This window comes from Epinephelus fuscoguttatus, linkage group LG21, assembly GCF_011397635.1.
Source record: "Epinephelus fuscoguttatus linkage group LG21, E.fuscoguttatus.final_Chr_v1".
Classification (NCBI taxonomy): domain Eukaryota; kingdom Metazoa; phylum Chordata; class Actinopteri; order Perciformes; family Serranidae; genus Epinephelus; species Epinephelus fuscoguttatus.
This window is the reverse complement of record NC_064772.1, coordinates 16,768,891-16,796,638: the sequence shown is the minus strand read 5'-3', so window position 1 is coordinate 16,796,638 and position 27,748 is coordinate 16,768,891. Positions and strand designations below refer to the sequence as shown.

At 41.5% G+C, this 27,748-nt stretch overlaps 1 pseudogene; it reads left to right on the top strand.

The window, feature by feature from the left end:
• Positions 1–8,904: 8,904 nt before the first annotated feature.
• LOC125882201 (plasminogen activator inhibitor 1 RNA-binding protein-like) lies at positions 8,905–10,309 on the top strand (annotated as a pseudogene).
• Positions 10,310–27,748: the final 17,439 nt, after the last annotated feature.

The window sequence follows — 27,748 nt, the reverse complement described above, 5'->3', positions numbered from 1 at the left end:
GACCAAAGCACTGAGTTTGTGCCACACAGTTGTTACGGTTACAGGCTATTTAACAGGACGGGCGTGCGCCATGGGTGCTCAGCCCGTGTTTGAGACGGGAGCGGGAGGCTGGAGGTCCGACGCTTCTAGCCAGAGGAGAGGGAGAAATAAAACAAAATAAGATAAAATAGGAAAAACCTGTCTCCCTCTTTTTTTTTTTATTTTCAGCGTTTAACCAAGGCAGAGGCGGGTGGCTGGAGGTCCGAGACTTCCAGAGAGGAGAGAGGTAGAAACAAACAGCCACTGTGTGTCTGTGTGTGTTACGTTCAGGTGTTGTCACGTAAATAACAGTGCCCAAGCAATAAACAGGACAGACAATAGGATTTTATTTATTTGTACACTACATTTTCACTGAAAGCTGACTGAATCCGACCCAAGCCCGAATACAATTTATAGCTGCATTTTTGACCAAACCCGGCCCGACCTGTCGGGTACCATCGGGCTCAGATCGCCACACTTTTGTGTGTATGTGTCCCCTATTGGGGCCTATCTGAATTTCTGTCCTTGATAGATATTATTTTGTATTATTACTGAATTTTCTATCCATACATATAAATTTTAAATATATTAAAATGATAAGGCATCTTTGAGTAAACTGCGAGTATCATTTAAATAGGCTATGTCGTGGCCGGGCCGAGTGTCCTCTTTTTTGGAAATCAAAATATGGTCACCCTATTATAAGTTATTTCTATTTCTTTTCCATATGGGTAGGCTTTTCATGTAGGTGCATGGAAGGGCAGAGAGGTGTGCTCCCTAAGCCTTAAAGGGAAATTTCGGTTTATTTCAACCTGTCTCCTATCGTCCTAAATTTGTTTTAAGTGACTAGTGACATAAAAATAATAGTTAGCATGTTAGCCGTTAGCCTAGATACAGCCGGAGCGCATAGTAGCATCAGACCTGTTAAAACATAAGTGAATGGGCATACTTCAAGTGCAAAGTTAGTCCACTAAACAAGCTTTTTTTCCACAAAGACCGCCTCATATCGTTAGGATAAATGTCAGAGAACATATAGAAAATGACATGTAAACATGTTGTCTTACCTTACCATTTAGCTCTGCTTTCCAAAGCACGGCCGAAATATCGCGAAAACAAGCAGTGATCTCATACCGTGCCTGAATTTCGCGAGAACAAGCAGCAACAGCTGGAAGCTTTCCACGTAGGCATTGGAAGAGCGGAGAGGTGTGCTCTCTCTGCCTCAAGCTTTCCTCGTTTGCGCATGGAAGGGCAGAGAGGTGTGCTCTTTCTGCCTTGGGCTTTCCACATAGGCATGTGGAAGGGCGAAGAGGTGTGCTCTCCCTGGTTTAGGCTTTTTGTGCAGGCCTAGGAAAGGCAGGGTGGCCCCAGAACAGAGCCATACCGCCAAATTTAATATAACAAATGGAAATAAAGTTTTCTTTGACTACAGAGTTCTTGACTGAAAGATGTTTTGTGAGGTCACAATGACATTTGACCACATTCTAATCAGCTCTCCCTTATGTCCAAGTAGATGTTTGTGCCATATGTTGATAGAAATTCCTTCAAAGCACTCTAGACAGCAGGTGAACTGATGCCAAAGTCACCCTTTAGTGTCTGTATGGGACACACTGGGCTTTCAGCTAACTCCACTCTAAACCTATCCACAGCAATACTTGACTGTCATCCAGAAGACTGCATTTTGTGTCATGACACCAAAAGACAATATTGTTTTAATGTTACACTATGTCACTGATCTGCCTAAATCACCTATATCCCACGTGAAACCTAAAGTCAGTGCTGTTTCATTGTAACATTACCCAGTCATTGTGCACTAACATCACTGACTCACCTATACAACAAACCTACTTATTTTAACCAAAAACATGATCTTTTTTCTCAACCTAACCTAATCTAGATTTTTTGCCGAAACCTAACCGAACCATTTTACAACATTAACCATGTGTTACAATGTGTTTCAGCTGTGTGTCACGTAAAGACACCAAAGGGTGCCCTGTGAGTCATCACGAAATGCTGAGGGGTGTGTTGGTATTTGACAATTTTGGAATGGCATCAGCTTGGAATGGGAAGGACAGACAGACAGAGGGACAGATGGACAGACTACCTGAAAACATCCTGCCTTCAGCCACAGCTGTCACCAGCAAGGAGGCATAAAAATATCATTATATATTTAAGACATAAAGCAGTGGATCTATGAGACCCAATCAATGGGGAAAAATGGCAAATTTCAACAAAATACAAGGGTTACATTTTTCTTATCCCTCTATTTTTTTAATCTGTTGAAAATTTTTTTGATTGATTTTTCACTCAAAACAGGACTGCCTTTTATAACTTCTTTGTCTTGTTCATCATTTCTTTTCCTCTTTTAGAAGCCTATGTATTTGCATTATATATTATCTCATTTTATTCATTGTATCAGAGAAAGCAGATGTTGAGGCTGAGGCTTAATGAGGCAATCAAACTAAAAATAAAGAACATATAAATGTTTACAACCAATGCATTAGAGCAGTCCTTTGTATGAATTTTATGCAACAGTGATTTAAAGAGGCTCATAATGTGAGTCATCCTCTGCATGCCATTGGTCGGCAGAGAAACCAATCTATTACACTGAAGCTAATGTCTGAGAATATAAAAAGGTCTCATTTGCTGATTCCTCAAGGCCTCTGGGAAGAAATGGATCCGTGGAGCTTCTGTCAGTAATTATGGTGAATATAAGAAGAAAACCCACTGAGAAGTCAAAAGTCATTATTGCAGAGAGAAAATTATTGAAACCGTTTCTGTGCTGACTCATGAACAAGCTCGTTTCTGCTCCGGGTAGCTGCTTCCATTGCATTTCTTTATTGTCAGAAATTTCTCTGCAGCAGTCGGGTCAGTTCACTAGAGTTATTTAAATTAAGGAAATGGATAAGTATCCACACATATATATTCTCTCATCTACCCACACTAACTGTTAACTTTGTGAAATGTCTTCTTTTTATTTTATTACCAGTAAAACGTTACGACTTTTAACAAAACTTTAAAGCTTTTTAACGTATTCATCTTGTGTAAACAATTTGTGAATGTTGAGTTTTTCATCCAATATAGCCAACTTTGTACTAAAGCTATAAGCTGCAGAACTGATTTTTAAATGTGCTGAATGTTATTAGACGACTTCGTTTTGGTGTGATGGCTCAAAATCTGCATCCTCTGGTTCCCCAAAGTCATTACTTCATTTGTTTTCCATTAACTGGCTGATTTTATATCCCTGCTAGTCGACAGCACAAATGCTAACTTTCACCTTTAGTATAGCTATTGGTAATGTAGCTACTATAATACTGGTGCATGTTCACACTCACTGACTGGGCTGTCTTGGGGCTCAGGAGAAAAGGGTGAACTCTTGAAAATAGGTGGGAAAAATTTTACTCACTACGCGGTCAAAGTACAGTGTTACAGCATCCCCAGTGTCCCTTTGAGGAGAGAATGAATCTGCTTCTCACCCAGTTCATGTTGGGATAGACTGCAGCCCTGAATAGAAATAAGATGGTATAAAAAATTTAAAGAATGCAAGACAAGCAATGAATGAAAGCAGCTTCTGTCAGGAGGAAACTAGAATTATCGACCTGCAGTTGAATGCCTCCGCGCACCAGTCAAGTTTCTCTTTCAGTTTACATCCACGTCTGTGAAAACATTATTGCTTCACACACAGAGGATCTATACCATCAGCACAGTTTCATGGTGAACACCCAAGATAGTGTCACCAATTCAGTAGCTGATCAAATGTCTCCCCTTTTGCTCCTGACATATGACATTAAATAATGGGCAGGAAAGAGTATTATATGCAGAAAATAATGAGGTAACAGTGAATTTAACATTTGATCTTTTTGATATAAAATCATCACTTATCTTTTTATCCTATTAGACATTTGTATGACATTTTGTCATAATCAGCATAAGAATTCTTCATGTTATGGCCAAAAACATGTTTTGTGAGGTTACAGTGACCCTGACCATTGATGAAATTCTAATCAGTTTATTCTTCGGTTCAAGGGGATGTTTGTGCCAAATTTAAAGAAATTCCCTCAAGGTATTCTTGAGATATCACGCTCACAAGATTGAAAAAGATGAGGTGACACTGACCTTGACCTTTGACTTTTAACCACCAACATTTAATCAGTTCATTGTTGAATCCAAGTAGATGTTTGTACCAAATTTGAAAGTCCCTCAAGTCCCTCTAATCAGGTTTCCAAGTGGACATTTGTGCCAAATTTAAAGAAATACCTTCAGAGCATTCTTGACATATCGCATTCACAAGAATGAGACACTCAAGGTCACAGTAACCTTGACCTTTGACCTATGACCACTTAAAACTAATCAGTTCTTCTTTGAGTCCAAGTGGACAATTGTGCCAAATTTGAAAAAAAAAAAAAAAAATCCCTAAAGGCGTCCTTCACATACACGTATCTACAGACTGCAAGCGAGCATTCAATTTTTGCACCCCATCACGTTTCATCAGAGGCTCTTTGTCTGCACTGGATCCGTAAATATCGAACTTGATTACATCATGTAAACAAACCTCTTTACTGATCAACTGTGCACTCAGAAGTGTTGGACCACCAGAAAGATAGGTAAATACAGGAAAACACATTTTATATTGTAATATTTACTGGAGATCACATACACTATAAACACACATACTATAAAAGGCTACAGCCAGTGAGCAATGGCAACGCGTATTTTCGGAGTCAAATGTCTGCTTTAATTAGTGTTACAGTAACGTTAGGCACCTGTCACTATGTCGATTCAATTAAATTAAATGTTACAATCGTAGCATGGGTTAATGTCCGGAGCTTGAGTTATTAGCGGCTCGGTCCCAGCAATGGGTGAGGCGTTACAGTTGTGTTAGGTGAGTAGCCCGGCAGCCCAGCTAACATTTGCAATTAGCACTGTAAAATGTAGCGGGGCAGCCTGGCAGGTTGTTTTTAGCTATTCCCCTGCCTACTTCAATGATGATAGTATCTGTAATAAATGTAATATATTTGCTGAGATGGAGGCGAGGCTCAGTGACTAGAAGAGCTGGTAGAAGCGCTCCATAGCTGCAAGTTACTCCAGTAGCCGTAGTAGCTCTAGTGCTAACTCCGGGAGCTAACACTAATGTTCTTCTTCTGTGTGAGCTGGAACCGTGAGCCTGGGAGTGCGGGCTCACGGAGAAGAGTAGGAACATTAGCGTGGCAGCCGACTAGTGCTAATGCTAACAGGAAAGCAGAGAAATAGCTAAACACAGCAGAGACCGAGAGTGAGTGAAAGACATCGCTAACTGCTAAACTAAGCCAAACTAAGTTGGCTGTTTAGGTTTTATTTCCTCGGGGGCTAACCGGTGCTTCCTCCTCAGGCTCCACTTCACTCCGCTGCCAGCGCAGCCAGTTAGCCTCCGCTAGCTTCCCAGCTAACATTAGCCCTGGCTCTCCGTTTGGATCCAACCGGAGCACCGAGCCCTGGTTTGTTATTCAGGTTAATGTGGGAAGAAGCAGCGGGTATATCGGGCAGCCGAGTGAAGCTGAGTGAAGCGGAGCCTGCGGAAGAAACACTGGGACCGTCTGGATGTAATAGTCCATGGAGATGCTGCGGTACTCGGCTGCCCAGACGAGGCGAGTGGGGTAGTGGAGAGCAGAGGTAGAGGGAGGTGTGGCTCATGACACACTTTGTTTTGGTCTACAGGCAGTGCACAACAGCAAACCTAGCGGTGAAACGATTTCGCTTTTTGCCCCTTTAAAGTACATGTTTTTCATACATTTTTCCCAAGAATGGTTTCTGTCATTTTAGGTAGCTCTTAACACGCTGATATTTGTTCAAGCGTTATTTTTTCTGACAAGTTTTGTTTTAATTAGGTATTTAACTTCTAGACTCTGGAGACTCTGGCTCCAAATGACATCACCATGGCAAGACAGTATCACCCCTATCCGGGATATTTTGGCTTCCTTTTTCTACAGCAGGAGAAAATGGAGATGTGTTGTCATTCGTTCTGTAATGTGGTAACGGTCTGGATCAAAATGGTGAACTAATAGATCCACACTGCTTTGGAATTCGCTTGCATTGGTGACCTCTGACCCTGCAGGGGAGGAAACTCAAGGGAATTTCACCTCAGGAGTCAATACAACTTTAAATTAATATTCTAAGTAAATCCCATCCTTTCTTCCTCATGCACTAATACTCTGCTGAGATTAAGGAAAATTCTTGTCTATATATAAACAGACACAATCTGTCCGTTTAAGTATTTCAAGTGTATATCCACAGTGAGGGATTAAATGGATTAAGAAGGTTACTTTGAAAGTCTGCGGCTGTGCTCGACAACAGACAGCGTCAGATGTGACTCATGCTCTGAGCTATTTTGAGAGAGAGTACAGAAACCTGGGATTTGTAGCTCCTCCTGTCGCAAATGTTTTGACGCTTTGGTCGGCGACAGCTTCAAAAAAGTTAATTCCAACACCTTATTTTGACTTCACATAGTGCAGAAAAGATTATGGTTGACCATCTCCATCTCAACAGCTACTCCGAGCATGACAGCACCAACTGAGAACTCAAACTACTAAAAAATAGTTTGAATCCAGTCCTGACAGGAAGGATGACTGATCTAGCTGTTTACTTACGTGCAACACTGATGATGACATTCACAGTTTGTTTATAATCTAATCTTTTGTGAAGACATGTGGCAGTGTCTCTCCCAGCTTTGTCTGAATTCAGAGGGATGAAAGGACAGATGGATGCCATAATATGTTTGCGCTCCGTTCCCCCGCCTGAGAGATGAGTGGGTCAAATCTTGAATCTAATTTAAGTTCAGTGAAATTATGCAAGCTGAGTGATGCATTTTAATTTTCATGGCCCTGCTATTCACTCTAAAAGTTTAGTCTAAAAGGATTTCTGAGACAGACCAATTAAAGTCTGGAGGTCCTTTTTTTTTTAAAAAAAGAGATAAAATAGAAAAAAATGCAAGAAAAAATGCAATTACTGTTATTTGCAAAAAGTCACTCACAGTCTACCAAAAGTTTGTTGCTCTGATCTCCTTGGGCCATTACCGTGCGCTAACGCCCACAAAACTCCTTTTGGTTTAATCAAAACCTCATTTACATTTTCCTCATGACTAAAAACAGACGCAACTTAAAATCTAAGAAACGTGGATATTATGTTTTGCATGTGAATCGCCGCCCCTTCTCCAGCCTGCTGTGTTTTCCCCTTGATTTCTTTTTCTAAATCATCTCACCTGTAACAGTAATGAAGGTCATTACTACTTGATGTCTGATAACAAACCAGCTCTCTTGTGTGTGTGTGTACTGTGTGCCACAGTGCTTCACTTGCTAATATGAGGCAGGGAGGCGGAGATGAGAACGTGTAGGTTCAGAGGAGAGAGCAGCTATTTCAGGCTGGAGGTTTTCCCTGCAGGATTCACACGGTGTATGTGGGAAACTGAGCGTGTTGATCTGCTGTTGTGTCATTCCTCCCAACATGGAGGTAGTAATGCATCTTTATGTTACTGGAGAAAGTACTCTGCCATCCCCGAAGTAAACTCACTAAGGTGAACCTCTGTTGGTATAATCTGTATCTCACAAGCTGTGTTCTTCAATCTGAGCCATTCATTCACACAGTGGGTAGACTGACATGAAACGTGTTGCATGCAACCTTGTTTTATGTTTTAGTATTTGAATACACGCCTCATTGATTCAACTTGTTTTTCCATTCCTAAGCACTTCAGCAAGTTCAAACTTGTTTGTTCACCATAATGGACACAAGAATCTGGCAAACCGATCTGTCATCGACACATCAGGGACAGAATGAGGAGGTCATGAGCAGTGGCGACGGCAGCCGATTTTTACTGGAGGTGTTGGGGGGAACTTGACTATTAATTGGAGGTGCTTAGGAGTTATAGCCTACCAAAATATAAGCACGCAGAGTCCAAATCAACAAAAAATCATGCACATTGTGGAATTAGAGGGACCACCAACAACACCCATCCTTGAACAACACATCTTTATTTTAATTTTGCTGGTCTTCACAATCATCGAGGCAACCCTAGATATAGCAGCACCTGAGAGATAGATAGAGAGAGAGAGCATATTTTCACAGGCCAATATACACACACTGAGCAATACAAAAGAACGACACTGACATTTATGGTACGTTCGCTAATTGATGCATTAGCCTATTCATAGATATATAAGATATAAGATTGTGTGACACAAAATAATGTCACACAATTGAGCAAAGACAATTTTATTCAGTGACAGTGAAAAAATGAAATTTTGTTTGAGCATTTCTTGGGCGAGCTACGGGGGTGCTACAGGGGTGCTATGGGCTTCTTTGGGGGTGCCGAAGCACCTCCAAGCTCCCCCCTATGGTCATGAGGCCTATACAAAACATAAGAGGTTTGACTTGCCAACAAAAAATAAAAACAAAACCATACACTGATTAACGAGATTACCAGTTGAAGACCTTGTCACATATCAACGTTTGATCATTGGCTTTCCAAGTCCACATACGTCGTGCAAGGTTCTGGATGCGTTGGTTGTTGACATTCTGGGACGCCGCATTGTCTGTTTTCAAAATACAGGAAATGTACCGTTTACATACAGGCTCTTTCAAAATATATTAACATAACATGTTACATCAGTACAACATGACAAATTGACATTTTTTTCCTTCAACAACAAACACGTGGTTAGGTTTTGCCGAGACACACACATGGTTGGGTTTAGGCAACAGAAACACAAAATTAGGTTTAGGAAAAAAGAACAGGGTTTGGCTTTACAATCTTAAGGGAAGTGAACACTGGCCTCCTGTGTGAAAGTTGGTGGTTGTTGGACACATCCACCACCTGTTCTGCCCACCTGGAGTTCTGCCACTGTAACATTCATTGTTGTCCTATTGTCCATTGTTGTTTCCCCCTGATGCTGCTTATTACTCATTCCAGTCATTTGTTCAAACAAAAATGCCAAACATTTGCTGGTTTTAGCTTTTCAAATGAGAGGATTTGCAACTCCTCTTTGTAATTTATGATTTTACAAAAAAATTACAAAAGCACGTGCATTCAGATGATAAAAACCAGGTGCTGGCCAAGAGATGATGCAAGAAAAGTCCGCACACAATGCTCCCATAAATAAGTCCTTTTTGCAGCCATCCTGTGGCTTCATCTAGCGAAGTGTTCACACCAAGCCTCATAGAATCGCAGTAACATCCTGCTGTAGAGGTGCCATCATGCCTGGACAAATGCAAGAAGGATAACCAATCGGTTATGGGACAATCAGTTTTTGGACGATGAGTTAGATACATTTGAGCTGCTGAAACAAGCCCAAGTGAAAAAGAAGGAGGCTTCTGCTCCTGATGCCGCCAAGACGGCAGCAAAGGCTGTCAAGCAGCTGAAAAAGGAGTCCCAAAAAGACAGAAAGACCCACTGACTGACATGAAGGAGCAGAACCAGGCACCCGTCCCACTTATGAAAGACGGTGCCGGCGTGAGGCTGCAAGCTGAAGGGAGATAACTCCAGACCCCAGGGAGGCCACAGAAGGGGGCTCCCCCCTTACACAGAGATAGTCTGGTAGACAGGCTGCCACTTTGAGAGGCCTGCTGGTGACGCTGGGCAGAAGTCTGAGGGAGGCAAATGCTCCGTGGAAAAACCATCGATGACAGGCCAACGAGAGGTCAGGCCGTAGCAAAGGTGGCCAAGGAAGAAGAGGCTGTGGCATGGGTCACAACGATGGCTTTGACTCCAGAGGAAAACATGAATGAGATAGACACGTGGAGGAGGTGGACAACTTGGGCACCATCAAGGATGAACTAAACGAGCCTGACCAATCAAACTTTAATGAAAAGAACCCTGAAGGAGAGGAGCATCCACCTGCTGACTGAGAACAAGGAGAATGAGGCTGAGGAAGTGAAGAAAGACGGCCCCAAGGAGATGACTCTGGATGAATGGAAGACCATGCAGGACAAGGATTGGCCAAGGTGGAGTTCAACATCCATCAGGCCAATGAGGGAGCTGATTGGAACAAAGGATTTGTGCTGCATAAGTCAAAGGCAGAAGATAATAAAGTAAATATTTAATTTACCAACAATGTGACATTTCAAACCTCATGCTCTTCCTCACACCATTATAATATATGACAATAAACTAAATTTCTTTAGACTCTCAGACAGACAAAAAAGGTTATTTGATAGTATCACCTGGGAATTGCTGATGGTCATTTTGTTTTCTACCAGTGTTGACTTTAAAATATTTTATAGATGAAACAATTCATTGATTAATCAAGAAAATAATGAGCAGATGGAAATTATCTTGGTTGCATCCCTACCCCAAATTGTCAATACTGAGGGCATGACGTTGGTGTCCGTGAAAAATAAATAGATCATAGGCACTCCTCATGAAAAATCACAACCAGTTACTGGAGTAACAAGAATAAACCTTGGTTAAAATGATGTATATTAACATTAAAATATAATTTTAGCATAAGACAGAAAACAGAGGAAGAGTTTGGCCATCAGACATCAGCGGTGTGAAATTATAGAATTATAATCGAACACATAACAGATCTGTGAATGCAACAAAAGTCTCCCTAAAGCACATCCATCCTGTAGATGTTTATGAGATGCACCTTGAGGTGTGGAGGCAGCGGGCCACACTGTGTTTGATCTACGACTCAGAGGAGCAGCCGATCATCTCCGAGAATGCTGACTGTGCCCTGCGAGCGAGCGGGACATTTACAATCAATGGCCGAGGGATTGGAGTGCACACAGGCGGTCCTCTACATCAAACAGAGAGAGGGGAGGAAAGTTGGAGAATTTAGGGGTTGATGCGGTGAAAAAGTTGAAGGAGGAGGCAGGAGTGATGGGAGGTGTGGAGAGAGGCCAGAAATGATGAGGCAAGTTTGCACGAGGGGCTTTCACTGACAGAGGAAAATCATTAACGTAATCTATGTGTCCTGATGTAAACTATGGACTCATGCTGATTTAATTTCAAAAAGCAGGAAAGTATGACCAACTTAAAAACTTACCAGTTAGTAACAGTGTCATAAATGAACCTGTTCTCGTGGGAAATTTGTATTTGATTGTCAGAAAAGCATCATATTATTATTTCAGTGTATGACCAGTGTATGGCCTGCCTGAGGGGATGAGGGCCACTGACTTTACTTATGTTTTATATTTTTACTCATCCTACCCTGTTTTAATGTGTCTGGCTCTCATTTCATTCTCTCTCTGTTTTTAAATGTGTTCTGTTTTTTTGTAAATCACTTTATAACTGTGGTTTGAAATGTGCTATATACATAAAGTTTATTATTATTACTATTATAACTGCAGACTGTGACGACTGAATGCCAGTTTTATATGCTGTAACATTATACTCAACATTAAACTTATCCTTTAAGCTTAAAGGAGCAGTGTGTGGTATCTAGCTGTTTTGTTGTTGTTGTTTTTTTTAAATTTAACCAATATTTAACCAGGTAAGTCCCATTGAGACCAACAATCTCTTTCACAAGTGAGACCTGGCAGGACAGAAGTACACAAAAAAAGTTGCAGCCAAAGAAAAACACAAAGATACACAGTAACATGGAGAAATATTACAACACCTACGCACAATGACAAGAATCAACCAACTCATACATCCTTGTACTTATGAGAGTTTTAAATCAGACAGAGGGACCAATTCACGTAGTTTCAACTCTTTTTGAAGGTTATTCCAAGTGAGAGGAGCAGAGCACATAAAAGCTTTCTTTCCTAGGTCAGTTGGTGCGCCAAGGAACAGACGACGAGACAAACTGTGCATTCCAATATCCACACGACCATACTGTATAGTATACCAGGAAAGGATTTAGTATGTCCCAATACATAGTATGTCAAATGCAGTATGCAAAAAATACCAGGATGTTTTACTACATCCAGTCTAATTTTACAGTATGCAAGCCAGCATGCAAACAGATGTCAGCTTGACAGCTCATTGACAGCTGTTTGACAGTTGTCAAAAGATGGACGACAGCGCATTCAAGTTACTGATGACCAGTCGAACAGTAACAATAGGAATATTGATTATTTAAGTGAACAAAATAATCATAAATATTACAAACAACAAATGGAAATGAATATAAAAATAACTGACAGAGAACTGCAGATGTAATTTCACTGTCCCAAATATGTTAGAAGCTACAAACTGTGCAGTTCTAACTTTAAAGTTAAACTACACACATTGCAAAGTAACAACAGCAGATCTCTCCGAGTTGATCTCTGTCTCTCTGGGCGTTTGTTGTATCTCCAAGGTAATAGATATAAAAGCAAGAGGGTTAGGGTTCAGGGCTTAATGTTATGAGAAATTAGTATGTCCCGATTGTGTGTATACTGCATGCGACAGTACATATATTTTGTGGGGCACCTGCAGTATCTACTAAAGGTAAAAAGAAAAAGTATGCAATTCAGAATGCACCCAAAGTCTAGAGTTCTCAGACTATAGCTACAGTCAGATCTCTGTTCAGTCAAATTACAAATGTATGAGGGAGTTTACCCAGCATGGCTTCATAAATGGACAAATACCAGTGACTGAGCCAAAGAACGGTCAAAGAAGGTTCAGGATTTTTGCATGTGCCTGAAATCATGGCTCAATGACACACTGGAGCCATCGTTAACATCAACTCTCCCCTCCTTGATAAAACCTATGTTAGTACAAACGTTAGAGCACATAGCATCGCTGTCGTTTTGTTCAGGCCATCCATCAGTGGCAAGTTTGCTGCGTCCCACAAGCTCTCTTACTTAATCAGTCTAATTCATGAATAAAGAATAAACATCTCTGTTAAATGCCACAATCATATTAACTAGGTCTGTTATAATAATGTGTCCATTGTGATTAATTAATCACAGAAAAAATAGCGCATTCAAAAAATTAACGCTGATTAATCGTGTCCAGTGGTGTCCTTAGACCCAGTGCATCATTGAAGGACACAGTGACTGTGTCACATGATGGCAGACGAGACGAAACTGCTTGGCCCCGTGAATGGAACATTCACATTTAAAAAACATCCAGATGGATCTGTTGATAAAAGCACTGTTCTCCGCAATTTCTACAGTGAGGAATTTTCATACCATCCTGCCAACCAGTCCTGCAAGCCTGAAATCTCACCTCAACGCTCGCAGCCAGCCTCGTCAAGCCACACTCGACCAGGCATTCAGATGCAAACTAAGTAAGTCTACCTGTGACTGACTGACTAACTCCCTTGCAAAATGGATTGTAGACCGGATTTGGTGGTGGAGGACAGGGGGACACTGTGTCCAAAATCCTGCAGCTTAACTGCAACACATCTGCCAAAGTTCATTTGAACTTGGGCCGTAATGGTACATGTATTTGTGTCAAACTGTTCGGTACACAACTTTCGGTTCGGCACGACCCTGTACCGAATTATTGGGCGCAGGACATTATTTTATTTTATTTTGTTTTATTTTAATTCCGTTTTTGCGAGCCGAACTATTTAAAATATCTAGTTCCAGGATGGACATAATTGAGTGACGGACCGAGTCCCGTAAATCTCCGCTTTCACTTTGTGCAGCGCATTCTCGCATTTTGACAACATGGCAAGTGAGCCTGACGAACCTGAAGACCCACCCGCAAACCTTAAGTCCTCCGTTTGGGAACACTTTGGTTTCAGGGTAAAATACGAAGATGGAAATAAACAAGTTGACAAGACAAAAGCAGTGTGCCGACACTGCAGAACAGTGGTCGGGTATGTACTTGGAAACACGTCTAACATGCTAACGAGTCTAAAGCGACACCACCTGAGACTTGTGTACCGAGGTACGTACCGAACCGAGATTTTTGTGTACCGTTACACCCCTAATTTGAACTGAAATCTTTTAAAGCAGCTGTGCGGAACTTTTTACCATTTATAAAACTGTCCCTAGTTCGTATCACCCCCCTTGAAGATCTGCATATTTATTTGAACCCAACAGCGACAAAAAAGCCTTTCTCTATATGGCTATTTAGCATAGCCTCACTCGGGTCGGACACACAGCAGAAGTCAGCAAACCAGAATACGGCACCCGAGGCGGAAGTGATTCTGTTCGCCCGCAGCGGCCCGCAGCGATTAAACCACAGAAGAAGGAGCCGTGTTTACAGTGTTCTTTGAGTAAGCAGTACGCAACGGGCATTGCTGAACATGTAACCGATGTATAAATAAGATTGTTTATATTTCACCAAAAGTCCGTTTTTATTTCTGTTCACATGTTGTGGTTAGTTTTCATGTAAAATTCCTGTTTCTGTATATCTCTTGGGGAGCTTTTATTTTGTTAATTTCACTTTTTCATTGCGTGACCTTTGACATTACGGCAAAGTCACTTCCTGTTGTTTAGCAGTAATTCTCCTCACTCGGCTCTAGCCCTGGAGATGAGAGGTAAGATGCTACTAGCGCTTCTGTAAATAGTGTGGTAAAATGTGGTAAAAACGTTAAACATACTTGCAACCTGTACTTTGTATGGGTCACGCATGTTGTATTTTATTAGCGTACCGCTCTCTCTAGCGTGTATGTTCTTTTTCTGCCCAGCCAAGCAGACCAGCTGTTGTCCATGCCTCATTCCTCATCATACCTAACACAACGCAGAGATTGTTGCAGACCGCAATGTCAAGTCAGACCGGCCACAAACACATAACACCTAACAGTTTTACCAGAGATCTATCTATGAGGACTTGGTTGTACTTTTGATGTCATGGCGGATAACGAAGGAGCATCATCTAAAATTATCTGTGACTGTGACCATGAACACAAATATACAGCAGGCAGTTGTCCTCAGTTTATAAGAAATTCAGAGCTACACCAGAACATTTATGAACAGGTCTTATTTTACTACTAATTTGTGTGTAACGTTGCATGTTAGCATGTTTCCACTAATTACTTGGACTGACCTAACGTTAGTAGCGTTAGCTTTGCAAGCGAAGGCTGCAGGTAACAGCTTTGCTGTGTTAGGATTATGTTATGTCTTCACTGTGTATCTTCACATAAAAGAATACTCCGACGATTTGGGAGTTATGCCCTTTCTCTATCATTTTCATATTGAGACAACATGATCGATATCTTTTTTGTGTCTGTACGTCAGTGGCTGGGTCTCAGCGTTTAGCATTCTGCTTATAGTCAGTACGTCCTGTGCTGTGATCCGCGGAGGGATACACTGGTGAGCAGTCACAGACGTAGCTTGTAAACAAAACTCAGCTGTTTATTTAGCCTAGCGATATCTCCGGATTTTAGTAGCTGCAATGGACGACTTTGAATGCGATTTTGAAGAGTTTCTTGTAGCGGACACAGATCCAGAGCCATACCTGTTTTTGAGCCAGAGTACACAGATGAGGAACTCCATGTGTTGCATACTGAGCAGGCGAGAAGAGAGGCTGAATCCTCCGCTCCCATTTTGCTGCACAGAATGGGACTCGGTGCTACCATCGTTGGGGAGATATATCATCAGGAGGAAAACCGCCGCAGAGAGTGCATCACAAGGAATGAAAACTTTGCAGCAATCACTAATCCTGGCGTGATTGAAACTTTCTTTCATGTTCCTAAGATGAACTGGAAAAAACGCCCCAGGCCTGCAGGAGCTGATGGACAGCTTTCAGTCGGGTGAGTAATATCGTCCGTGTCATCTCTTTGTTTGCTTTTACCGAGTGACCTAGCGTACCTGTCCCAGAGCCAGCTGCAGCTGTTGCTCACCGGTGTATCCCTCCGCGCAAGATGTACTGACCCCCTACAAGCGCCAAGATATCCATCTTGTTGTCTCAATATGAAAATGATAGATAAAGGGCATAACTCCCAAATCGTCTGAGTATTCTTTTCACATAATAATGCGGACTCAGCAGATTACTTGTTAACTGTTTATTCCTCCTTACACCAAACGTACATGGCTGCTTCTCATTGTTTCCAGTAGCACAACAACGGTTACTACATTACCCAGAATAACTTGAGGCTCACACTACTACGTAGCCTTAGTAGCTCAAAATACACAACAGATTAGATTAGATCAGAACAGAAACACGACAGGAGAATTTACTGAGTAATTTTGCTGTTTCCACTAATTACTTGGACTCATCTCGCATTAGTTAATCCTCTCACTCTCCAAAACAAATGCACGTGGTAATTGCCAGCTGCAGTTGGAATTTTACGATACCAGGCTGTGGGTGTCATACCGCTTCGACCAAAAGGGCGCTATAATCAACGAAAACGAAAAGTTCCACACAGCTGCTTTAAATACTCTCACAATAAAAGTTGATGCATGCAATTAATTTAGATTCATTAATCTCAGAGCATGTTTTTTTTTTTAAAATCGGGGGTTAGAGACACATTTTTCTGTAGTGAGAAAAACTAACTTGAACCTTCTTCCTTGTGCCAAGAGTGTGGGAGAACTACAGTGGCAAACACGAAAACGCAGTGGTCCTATCTAGAGCCAGTATTTGGTATGACCCCTCTGGGCTACTGTAGAAACAACATAGCCGACTCTGGGAAAGAGGAATTGCTCCATATGTAGATATAAACAGCTCATTCTAATGTAACAAAAACAAAACAATTCTTATTTTCAGATGATTATACACTAATAGAAATGTAACTATGAATATCATATACCATTTCAGCCAGGAGATGCCTCTAAATCCTACACACTGGACCTTTAATATTTGTATTTCCTGATGTAAAGGAAAATTCTGGTTGATTATAACTTTTTTCGTATTTTTGTTTTGTTACTTGTCTGAGGTAAAATGTTAGAAACTGTATAAAAGTATTAGGGTCCTGCTTTATTTTCTTGAGTAAAAATCCTCATATTTTGTCAGTTTGTTTGCCTTGAGTTGAATATAGTTGTCAATTCTAATATCCCAAACAAAAAAACCCTAACAGAGAGACGGATCACAAACCTGCTGGAGCCTGATATTACCCAGAGAAAACACACTGCAGAGATCCTACTGTCTCACAGACGTGCGCTCTGTACTGAATGATTTGCCCCTCGGTCTTAAAACTTGTTTAGCATCAGCGGCCAGTGTGGAAGCTCCCCACGGACACAGCTTTGTGCACTTTGTGTTTCATGAATAATAAACACACACATTCACAACACCCTTGTGTCAGATGTAAGCCTGATGTAATCTGCAGCGAGGACTGTACTTCCCACAGAGCAAGGTGTCCCCCTCTGCATGGCGGCCACGGTACATTGAAGCTCCTCGCTGTGATCTTCCACCAGCAGTCAGCAGGGAAACCGACGACTTTCTGATGGATGCCTGCGACTTAATGAGAAGTGAGAGCTGTCAATAGGCAGGATCAATAGGCGTGTTGATGCAAGGAGAGTATCTATGTTTCCAGGGTTCTATGTTCCCCACTTACACAAAAAAGGTTCTATGTTGCCTGCTCAACCAAGCGGGAAACATAGAACCCGGGAAACATAGAAGCCTGGAGACCCCGTTGATGGATATCTGGGCAGCTTCATTTCACAGAGACGTGTTCATCCTCCATTCATTTCAAAGCCATGTACACATGCATTCCTACACACATCAAAAACTGAACACATCAGTGGATGAATGTGATTCATAATAGAGCCAGCACACTACAGTGGAAGCTATCATCCACAGCTGAAATTCAGTTTTTGTGTTTTGTGAGGAGGCGGTATAATGATCTTCGTATCACAGTAACGTTCAACATCCCCCAGACTGTCTGCCTGAACTCGCAGAGGTCATTGTGTTAGCAACAGTTTCCCAATATGATACTCAAAATGCAGCACGTTGCTGTTCCTTAATTTTGTCTAACCCACTCCTACACAATTATTTTCCAAATAGAGCTTAACAACTGTAAATTGGCACAGCAAGAATGTCCTTGGATTTGAGGCGGTGGTGTCTTTTTCTAGCCTGTCCAACATTATAAACATGAACACAAGAAATTAAACAGTGTGTTTTCTGTTTTAACGTAAGCTGCAATCATTAGCGTGTCCGGCTAACTAATTTACTACCTACAGTGCCGTTGCCATGGTAAAAGTGCTCTCCATGATAGCAGCTTGGTCTTACTCCCAGGGTGTCAAAATGCGCCCCTTGGGCATCATTTAGGGTCTAAGTGAGATGCACCAGGCTTTGGTTGGTTTCCTGTGTTTTTTCAAGCATCCCAGTGCAACAGCATGTGATCTAGAGGGCTAAATACAATGGCAAAGAGCAAAGCGACCCCTCTGAGGCGTTCGTTTCAGGGGTCTGAGTTCTCTTGGAGTGTTCCCATAATCACAAAAAGTGCTGAGTCACTGCTCTGAGTCTGTTTAGAAGGCTGAAAAAGACCAAGTGTGAAAACGCCCTTAGATCCATAAAATATCTTGGACGCAAGGGACATCCACTGCGGGGTCATAGCCATTGGGATGGAGTTGTATGGTAGCAGATGGAGCAGGCGGTAAGTGGACAACATGTTAAGATTTGCCCAGCTAATGTAAATGGCTTCACGTCTGAAACCATTTAAAATGAAATTACAGAAATTTTGGCACATACAGTCTAAAGAGAAATTAATTCTAAGGGGAGGGAGCGCACATTCTTCAGACCAACAGCTGACAAAGCCACTGATGTAAATACGTCTGAGCAGTTTTCTTGTAGCTCCTGTAAGCATGTGCACATCCATAGTCATGTGCACACATTTATACTATGCAGAGCCCCTCAGTGAAGATACGTTCCCACGGGCATGGGTAGGAGGGGAGTTAGAGGGGTCCAGCAAACACCAGATTTTAACCCAGAACAATGTTTGAGACCAACAAACAACATCGGTTGCTGTGTTCATGCCACTCGATACTAGGTGTTTTGTAGCAATATCTGCGACCTTTTACTAACCTAACCAAGTAGTTTTGGTACCTAAACCTAACCACCTATGCCCTCTTTCAGCCGGGTTTATGCCACAGGGCACTTCTGCATCATAACCAAGTGATTTTGTTGCCCTGAACCACACAGCCAGCCCTTTCTTATCATCGCTTCTGTACCACTCAAAGTGGGTGCTTTGACATCTTACCATAACCACGTAGTTTTGCTGCCCAAACCAAACTGCCAACCCCTTTTGCAGCAACATACAATGCAAAAGGCTGTCTCTGGGTCATTTTAGTAATGCTGGAGCCTCTGCCCAAGTAGCACAATATGAAGAGTGGGGACGAGTAGTAACTAAGGGGGGCGGGAGTTAGAAAACGCCTATGCTTTTTGATTGCAGACACTTCCTGTTGAGTCTTGAGACTGCTTAAATTATTGTCAAAGTGCAAGATGCATCTTTATAATTATGGTCAAATATGCAGGCATTTTACACGTGCCTGTATATGAACTTATATGAAGTTGCACCCACTAGCTCATCTGTTAGAGAGGGCACCTATGTACAAAGGCTGTGTCCTTTCATGCAGCGGCCGCGGGTTCAATTTAGATACAGAAATAACATACAGAAATAACTCATTTCAGTCACAATGTAGGGACTGGCAGTTAATATATGAACTATGTAACATACTGTTGCTAACACATGGTGTCATTTTGCCTTTGGCATCAGGTGTGCTTTGATGATGAAATCACTGATGGGATCAGATGGTTAAAACATCAGTCATGTATCACACGTACAGATGGCTCCTCCTCACCACAGAGCAATAACTGTCTATTTAACATTCATATTGCCTCATTTAGACAGAGTGGAATTATGACTGTGATTACCAATTTACCAGACACAGACATTAATCATAAATATTGTTTCCAAGAAGGAAGACACTAACCACAACAGGCTTTGCATCACCTGTAGATGTTTTTTCCAGTTCATGAGGCTCATAATGGTTTAGCACCCTCAGAGGACCACTTCTCCTTTTATACATCCATTATTATTACTACTGTATCAAATGTACAGCTCAGGAAAAGAGGCATGGAGAGACAGAGGTTTTTTTTTTTATGGACTAAATCTGTGCAATGGCCTGTATGTATAATCAAGGACACAGTTAAGACAACTTGTTTTCATTCAATTTGCTGATTTAATTTAGTTTTTATATTTATTGTTATTTGGTTTGATTTAAATGTTTGAAAATGGCACACGCAAAATCAGAGCTGACAATAAGAAACAAAAATACAAAGGAAAAACACTGAGACAAATCTATAAAGATAACAACTGTATTAGCGCTTAGAGAAAATTAAATTACTATCATAAAACAAACTTGCTTTGTATTCACAAGTTAATATGGGGAACGGATAGCTATTTTCAGCAATAACGTCATTTTTAATTTATGTGCAATCTCATTTCTTTGTGTAAACAGATACAATCTTAACATTTCATAAAAATGGGTTTTATTGCTCCCCGCATTCAGGAAACATGATGCTTTTCTCTAAATAATAAACTTGTTCCACTTGGTGAGTACAATATATGAATGATGCTCATGACTACCTCAGATAATGATGTCTCTGGAGTTTTATTATATTTCTGATTAAAAACAAAACAAAACAAAAAGTGAGTTACATAAGACAGGGCTGGACAAGTAAACCCAGGTGTCTGGGCACGTGATATGCCTCATGCAGCTGTCCAATTGGGCATTTGAAAAATAAATGTGATGTCCAGTGTTATGTATCTTTTCAAGGGCAGTGGGACAAACGTTGCCTAGTTTGCCTGATGGTGCAGCCCTGCCAGAAGCTAACGTGAACCGCTGTACTGTCCCAAAGAGTGCTCAGATGTGATCGTCTCCCTCTCAGCATCTGTAATCCAGCCTTGAACTGCTGCATCTTTTTGAAGATTTTGTAAAGTAAATCCATAATGATAAATCCAACACTGAATGTCTACTGTGATTATTTATCTATTTCTCTGCATTGAGAACAATCACTGTTGTTGTTGGCTGTCCCCAGTGGCCGTCCATGATGCCTTGGGTTGTGTCTGTCGACCAGTCTGAGGCTGTGTGTCTGTGGCAGCTCTCGTCTCAAAGACACTGCGCAATGGAATAATGAGCGATGGTTTTGGCTCGAAATGTTCCTCCATTAACTTAAAACTGGCAAGTAAAATGTTTGTTTAAGTTAGAATTGTGTCAGCCATGTTATTGTCACCTGTAAACTATATGTTTTCTGTTAATAGATTGGAATACTTGTCCAAATTAGGGCTGCCCCCTGAAAGTCGAAGATTCAGAGCATCAGTCAGAGACTCCTCACTCAACTAAGATTCTTCTAGCAGAGTAGTGTGTTTTTCTTTTTTGGGGGGACAGTCGGTGGCAGTTTACCTCTGGGGACAATAAGCTGCAGAGTGAGTGCTTCTTGCTTTCACATGGCTCACCAGCGAATTTGTGTTTTCTTGGACAGGAAAGGCTTGACCCACTCTTCTCTGCCTTCCTCTACCTCTAATTGGCTTACCCTGACATTCTTACCCTAACCAATTTCACTTCTCATGCCTAAACCTAACCAATACAACCAACAAAGGACATGAGTACTGGCCAATCAGAGGTAGGGTAGGGCGGGTCATTTCTTCACTATTCTAGGAAATGTAAATTTGCCTCCAGGTAGGGCGGCTGTAGATCCAGACCCAGGGTGACACTGAAGCCCTTTTTAGATAGGAGTTGTGCAAATTTGCAGGAAAGCCCAAACAGTCTTTTTTCAGCATTGGCAGTATAAAAACAAAATCGAGGAGTGCGTCAAAATGCCGCCTACCTACTTTTGTTTATACAGAATGCGCCTTTTTCGGGGCAATGGGGGGTGTGAGCAAGTAACAAAACGTGTTGCTCAGTGTGTGACATAACCAGTGACGTGGGAGGGAAGCCGCGGCTGTCCTTCGGCGATTCTCTCGTAAGTCGGCCTGTTCTTCACCGTCCCCATCATCTGATGGTTAATGGCCTCTTCGTTTGCGAGGGTAAGGAGGGTGCGCAATTCCTTGTCTCCTCAGTTGCTCATCTTTACAATGTCTGTCAGGTTTGTTTCCCTCTTGCTACTAGCTGCTTGCTAATTCCTGCTATCTGCTGTTTCCTGTTTATCCACCGCCAGTGGGTCGCACGTGCGGCGTCATCAACAGCTCCTCCCACAAGTCATCGACAGTCCCTCCCCTTGCAGAAGGCTGCCTCAGTCTTTTTAAACTGAAAGGGATCCACCAATATGACTACCCTACGAGGCGGAAAATTGGGCACCTCGGATCAACCCACCAATCTGGTTCTGTGTGTCTAAACACTCGCAGCTTTCCGGCGAAATGGCCCAACATTCATGGAAAGTCTGGCAGTGTAAAAGGGGTTTGAGTGAGATGTAGGCAGCTGCCTGGAGGAAGAGCGACTTGGCCCAGTCAGGCTACAAGATAACGTTATCGTCTGCCTTCTGCGTAGAAGTGGTGAATTTACAGCTCACAGCAACTTAATATGATACAGTGTCTGGCTTTTTTTTTTTAAATGTCTAGAGTCTGCAAAAAATGTTGTTATTATATATTTCCAATCTGCTGCTAGCATAGTTAGCTTGGAGGCCTAACTGGCTTGTAGCCTATATGTGAACGTCACTGTCTGTCACCCTAAAAGTGTCACCGAACCCTGTCAAAACTCTCAAACTTTACATAGAAAAAAAAATTAATATCTAATATTTGTTTATTTTTAATATGTTTAATATTTGTATTAAACAGATAAATCTGATTTTACTTACATATTTCTGAGTTGGATATAGCCCTAGTCCAAGTCCTTGTTAAATTGGCTTGCATTTTCCATTTTGGATCGGTAAGTTTGGATATCGGGCAGGTAAAACATTCCATCACCACTTGCCCAAGTGGCTGAAAAAGCACAATATCAAGCCCTAAGACAAACTATTGTTTTTTTGTACCCTTGGTCTTTATGGGCAGTGAAGTTTCAAGCACACAAGGATGAAATGACTTGAGAGCCTGAACATGGACATGAAAAAGAAGTTGTGTCTTTTTTTGGTGACACTTTGAGGAATACTCATAACTCTAAAGTGCAGCTGTTGGATGAAAACTGAAATTTGTTCATGCTGGAGATGAATAGAGGCTGTCCACATCTTTTGCAAAGCCTTATGCCACAGCAGATATTTACAAAATTACAGACCAAATCATGTTGGTTTGCGATAAATTCTGGGTAAAAACCCCCTGCGTTATGTACATATAATCAAACAGCGCTGAGCGAATGCTGTCTTAAGTGGTTAGGTTTTAGCCATCTAAAGAAACCAACCTAAGACCTAACACACCTAAGTGTGTGTCTTTTTCCAACAGGGAGCTAAAGCTGTTACCGTAAAGCCACCAGACTCCGCTAACAAAAACAATTTTACTTAAAACAGAACTATGAACAGCTTCTCAAAGTTTAATTTTGGTTTACTTTCTAAAGGGGTTAATGTACTTCCAATGAAGTGCTGGTCAGTTGTTGAACAGCATTTGAAACTCTCTGTCCTCACACCTTATTTGACATTGAACTGGGGAGGTTGCGTCCCTCACTGATCTACTCACTTGCTCCGACATATATTTTACAGGTCAGGAACAATGAATGCAGCTCAGTTTGATCTACATTTTAATATTTCATCAAGGGATGCCTGTGTGCATCAGAGCAGCTCCCTCCCTCATCTTCAGATGGGTGCACACAGTCAATGACACACCAGACAGATGGAGGTAGGGATGTGGTCTGTTGGCGATGTAGTGAATCACTCGCTGCTCAGTTGTGTCCACGTTTCCATGACAACCATAGGCGGCAGTCATGCCAGAATAAGTGGTGACCTTTAGAAAGGTTTCATGTATTAAATCATTTAAATAAAAAAGCTTTCTGGGGAGCTCATGAGGGACCTGTACATAAAAAGAACTGGCTGCAGTCTGTCTGAGCTAAACAAACCTCGTAAATCAAAAACAAACTTGAACAAACTCAAATATGACAATGAGATTAGCAGCGTTTAGTATGGCCGCTCCACAATTATTGCTTTGTAAAGAGGCTGCTGGAAAATGAATGCTCTATTACATATGCTCAGGAGTATGTGTGTTTGTTGGCGATGGTTTGTATACATCACAAAATGAATCGCCCCCATCAGAGGAATTAATGTGATAAATCACTCTGACGCTGTGCTGTGAGGCTGCGGGCTGTTTTTCCAATCTGCACTTAATAACACGCGGCTGCAGTGGCACTGATTTGACTTTACATTTTATAATAGGAGCACTGAGGCTAATGCCGCCGTGCATTAGGCCAGGAGAATAAAGGAAAAGCTTTTGTGTTGCCACATTATTAATACGGTTTCATCAACACCCCTGCTGATGCACTGAAGCTTTGAGGGCGTCATCGGGGACACTGACGCATACTAACAAGAGTCTGTGACATTGTGCTGCTGATGATGTTAATGGCCTCAATTCATTAGAGCAGCGACCTGGGAGAACATGAAAGCAATTTAATATTTGTCCCAAAATGTTTTGAAAGGAGGGAAAGACCATTGTAATCAGAAAAACAGTCACAACAGCAACACCACTAACAAGACATCCTTTTAATGATGCTCTGCAGTTACTGTTGTAAGTGATGTCCTGTTACTTAAAGTGCTGTAGCTGTTCTATAGGCTGCAGCACGTTTTTGCGCTGGAGGCATTGCTCCACCACTTTGACTGAAATATCTCAGTAACTTTATTGGATGGATTGCCATAACTTTCGTAAAGGCATACTGAGTTTGGTAATCCACTGACTTTCCCACTATGATCTTGACATTTTTTCTTTCTAGTGAAATCCCTTAACAGCTGTTGGATGGATTGCCATGACATTTGATATCCCAGTGGTACCCAGAGGATGAATATCAATCACTTTGGTGTTACCACCAGCACAGTCTTGAATTGTGCAATAGCACTCCAAAGCGAGAAGGGCTATTACAGGCTCTCCTTATCCCAGAAGTTTAAGTTCCATTAAGTCTTTTCCATAGACAGTAGTCGTGTTTCCATCCAACTGTGAAGCAAATTCTAAGTGAAGTTTTAAAATTAAACCATGTTCACATGCAGCTCAAGATTTATTACATCACTGTGGTATTTCTCATTGAGTATCACTACTTTTTGTAGTATAAGAGGCCACCAAATTAAAAAAAAATCCCCAAATTTTTAAAAATAAATGAATATAAAAATATATTCCTCTACAATTTCACCTTGAATTTGTTACCACATGATCTGTTGGGCGACCACCATTGGTTGTATATTTAGAGGTGTGTTTCCGTATCTTGTTCACGTCTGATGAAGGGCTGGTGACTGAAACATCACATGGTGATACGATTACATTTCCAAAAGTAGCAGTTTCTGACGTGCAAACCTGTTTTTGTATATTCAAGTTTTAAAATTATGCAAAAAATAAATCCATGCAAGTAAGGAGGTCCATCAGCTGGTTTGGAGTAGGACTGGATATCTATATTTGATACCTTTAAGGTATCGACTTAGGTCAGGTAAAGAACTCTGTACTTGAGTACTCAGAGACTAGCAATGGAGCACCGTGGAGCCATTGGGTTAAACTTCAGATAGGATGAGGAAGCACACTGAGGCTGCACTCTGTTGGCCTCTGAGTGAGCAAAACTATCGCTGCGCTGCTGATCTGACACAATAGTTTGTGTCTATTTTTTCTTTTCAATATTAATGTAGTAGTAGCTTAGTACCTAGCTGCATTTCAGTCCAATAACTCACCTCTGCAGCTTGTTCAAACATCACATTTTTGTTTTTACAGAGAAAGTAAAGCATTGAAAAATGGTACAGTTGAGTACCACTACCAAATTCCAGGTACTGGAACCAGTACCTATACTGGTTCAAATGTGAACAGTATCTAACCCTAGTATCAACCATAGACTACAAAAATAATGGATGTAGCTACCGTGATGTCGCCCATTGGTTTGTGGACTTCCATTCTGAAGCCTCAAGTTCAGCATTGTGACTGTCGCCATCTTGGTTTTTTGAGGCCAGAAATGACCGTATTTGGGTGAGAGGGTGGAGCTGTGGAGGAGCAAGGGGTGGATCTGACTGCAGCCGAAGACACTATTGGCAGCCTGTCACTTATGTGGTACCCACACTTAATTATACATAACTTTAAGTCTTAATAAAATATGAACTGGGTGGTTATTGAACCCCCCCCCCCAAAATTAGTTACTGATCATATTTCATGGCTCACCTGATTCATTTCCTTTGCTCTTCATTATCAATGTGTTATTTAAATGCTCTGAGTTTTAAAATCAGCACATCTTCTTTGTGGCATCTATTATTATTTAATACTACATTTTGAAGTTCATGAACACGCTGAAACTGAAATAACAACCATCCAATGGGCACTTGAATGTACCTTTGGCCTTGGCTGGCAGAGGGCCTGATCTGAGTGTTATTTAATCAGTCCTCACTCATTCATGCAGCGCCTTTGCTGCACTAAGTGAAGTCATGTTACAGATTCATGAGCACTCAGACGTTTGATAGGCTGACCTGGTAGCAAATTTGAGCTTCCTGTAATGGCTAAGGCATGACCCACCCTACTTTGCCTTACCCTGTCGCTGACTGGCTTACCCTGACATTTGTATCCTAACCCTTACCAGTCCCACCCCTTTAGCCTAAACCTAACCAACCCAAACATCGAAGGCAATGGTCACTACCCAATCTGTACTATACAGCTACATGATGTTTTTCATACACCAGCATATGTTAATGTTCTCTGGGCGTGCTACCATCAATAGGCCTACAGCAAGTTAAAACACATGACAAGCAAACCTTTCTCCACATGGATCAATAAAATTTAAATCCAGAGGCATACTTCGCCGGAAACTGACGTGTCCAAGTGTGAATTCATTCATGCAGCTTCTGGGAAATTGGACAGGCAGATATTAATTCATATATCAGGCCGAGAGGGATGTTAAAGGCCCTGAAAGTGCATTTCTATTAAGTCCTGTCAGCAGCAACTAAATTATCAGGATGTAAAGATGGCCAGCAGTGGTTTGGCATGTAGTTGTAGATTCATACTCAGCTTTACAACCAATAAAGTCAGAGCAGAGTGATAGAAGCTCATGGACTGCCATATAGAAAGAGAGAGTGCACTATATGTGCTTTAGATGATGCGGTGTGAATACAAAATTTTAACCGCACACAGAATCAGAGACAGCTCTCACCTTCATTGTACCAATTAAAATGCACCTCCAGCTACTTCTTAATTACCTAGTGTTGCACAAATACCCTGCACAGTGTGGAGTTGTCATGTGAAGTTTGACCATGAACATCCAAATGCTTTGATCCCAAAAGCTCTGCAAATAGCAGGCTCATTAAATGTATGCAGCTGCTCAGTAGGAACAATATATAAAAATAAAAACACCAACCAGGAGTTACAGTTTGTGCTCATTACTAGTCAAAAACATATTTTGAATGTTCGAGTCAAATGCTGTTAGCGTGTTGTTGTGTTCTGCTTGTATTAGATCAACCGATCTCACTTACTTTTAAAAGTTTTTCTTTTTCTCAAATTATCCCTGAAGGGAACTCCCTCCTCATTAGCTTCAGTATAGGATAGAGTTTGCTCTATGACACATCAGCAGGGTTTGAACCAGAGCTGCACGACCTTCCGCCTTTGAAACTCTCCCCGCAGGGCTGTCAGACCAAAACCCAATTTGAGCCCCATTTCTGTCATTTGTAACCCTCCTTCATCCTCATAATCCTCCATCTGAGCTCTGTATATGACATTGATAAATCAGACCCAATTGCTTCAGCCACTGTGAGACAAATTAAGATGAAGATGTACATGTGACTTTCTCCTGACCTCACAGCTTGTCCATACAGCTGAGCCAGATTAGCTACTTAACCCAAAGTCAGGAACAAAAAGCACCAGCA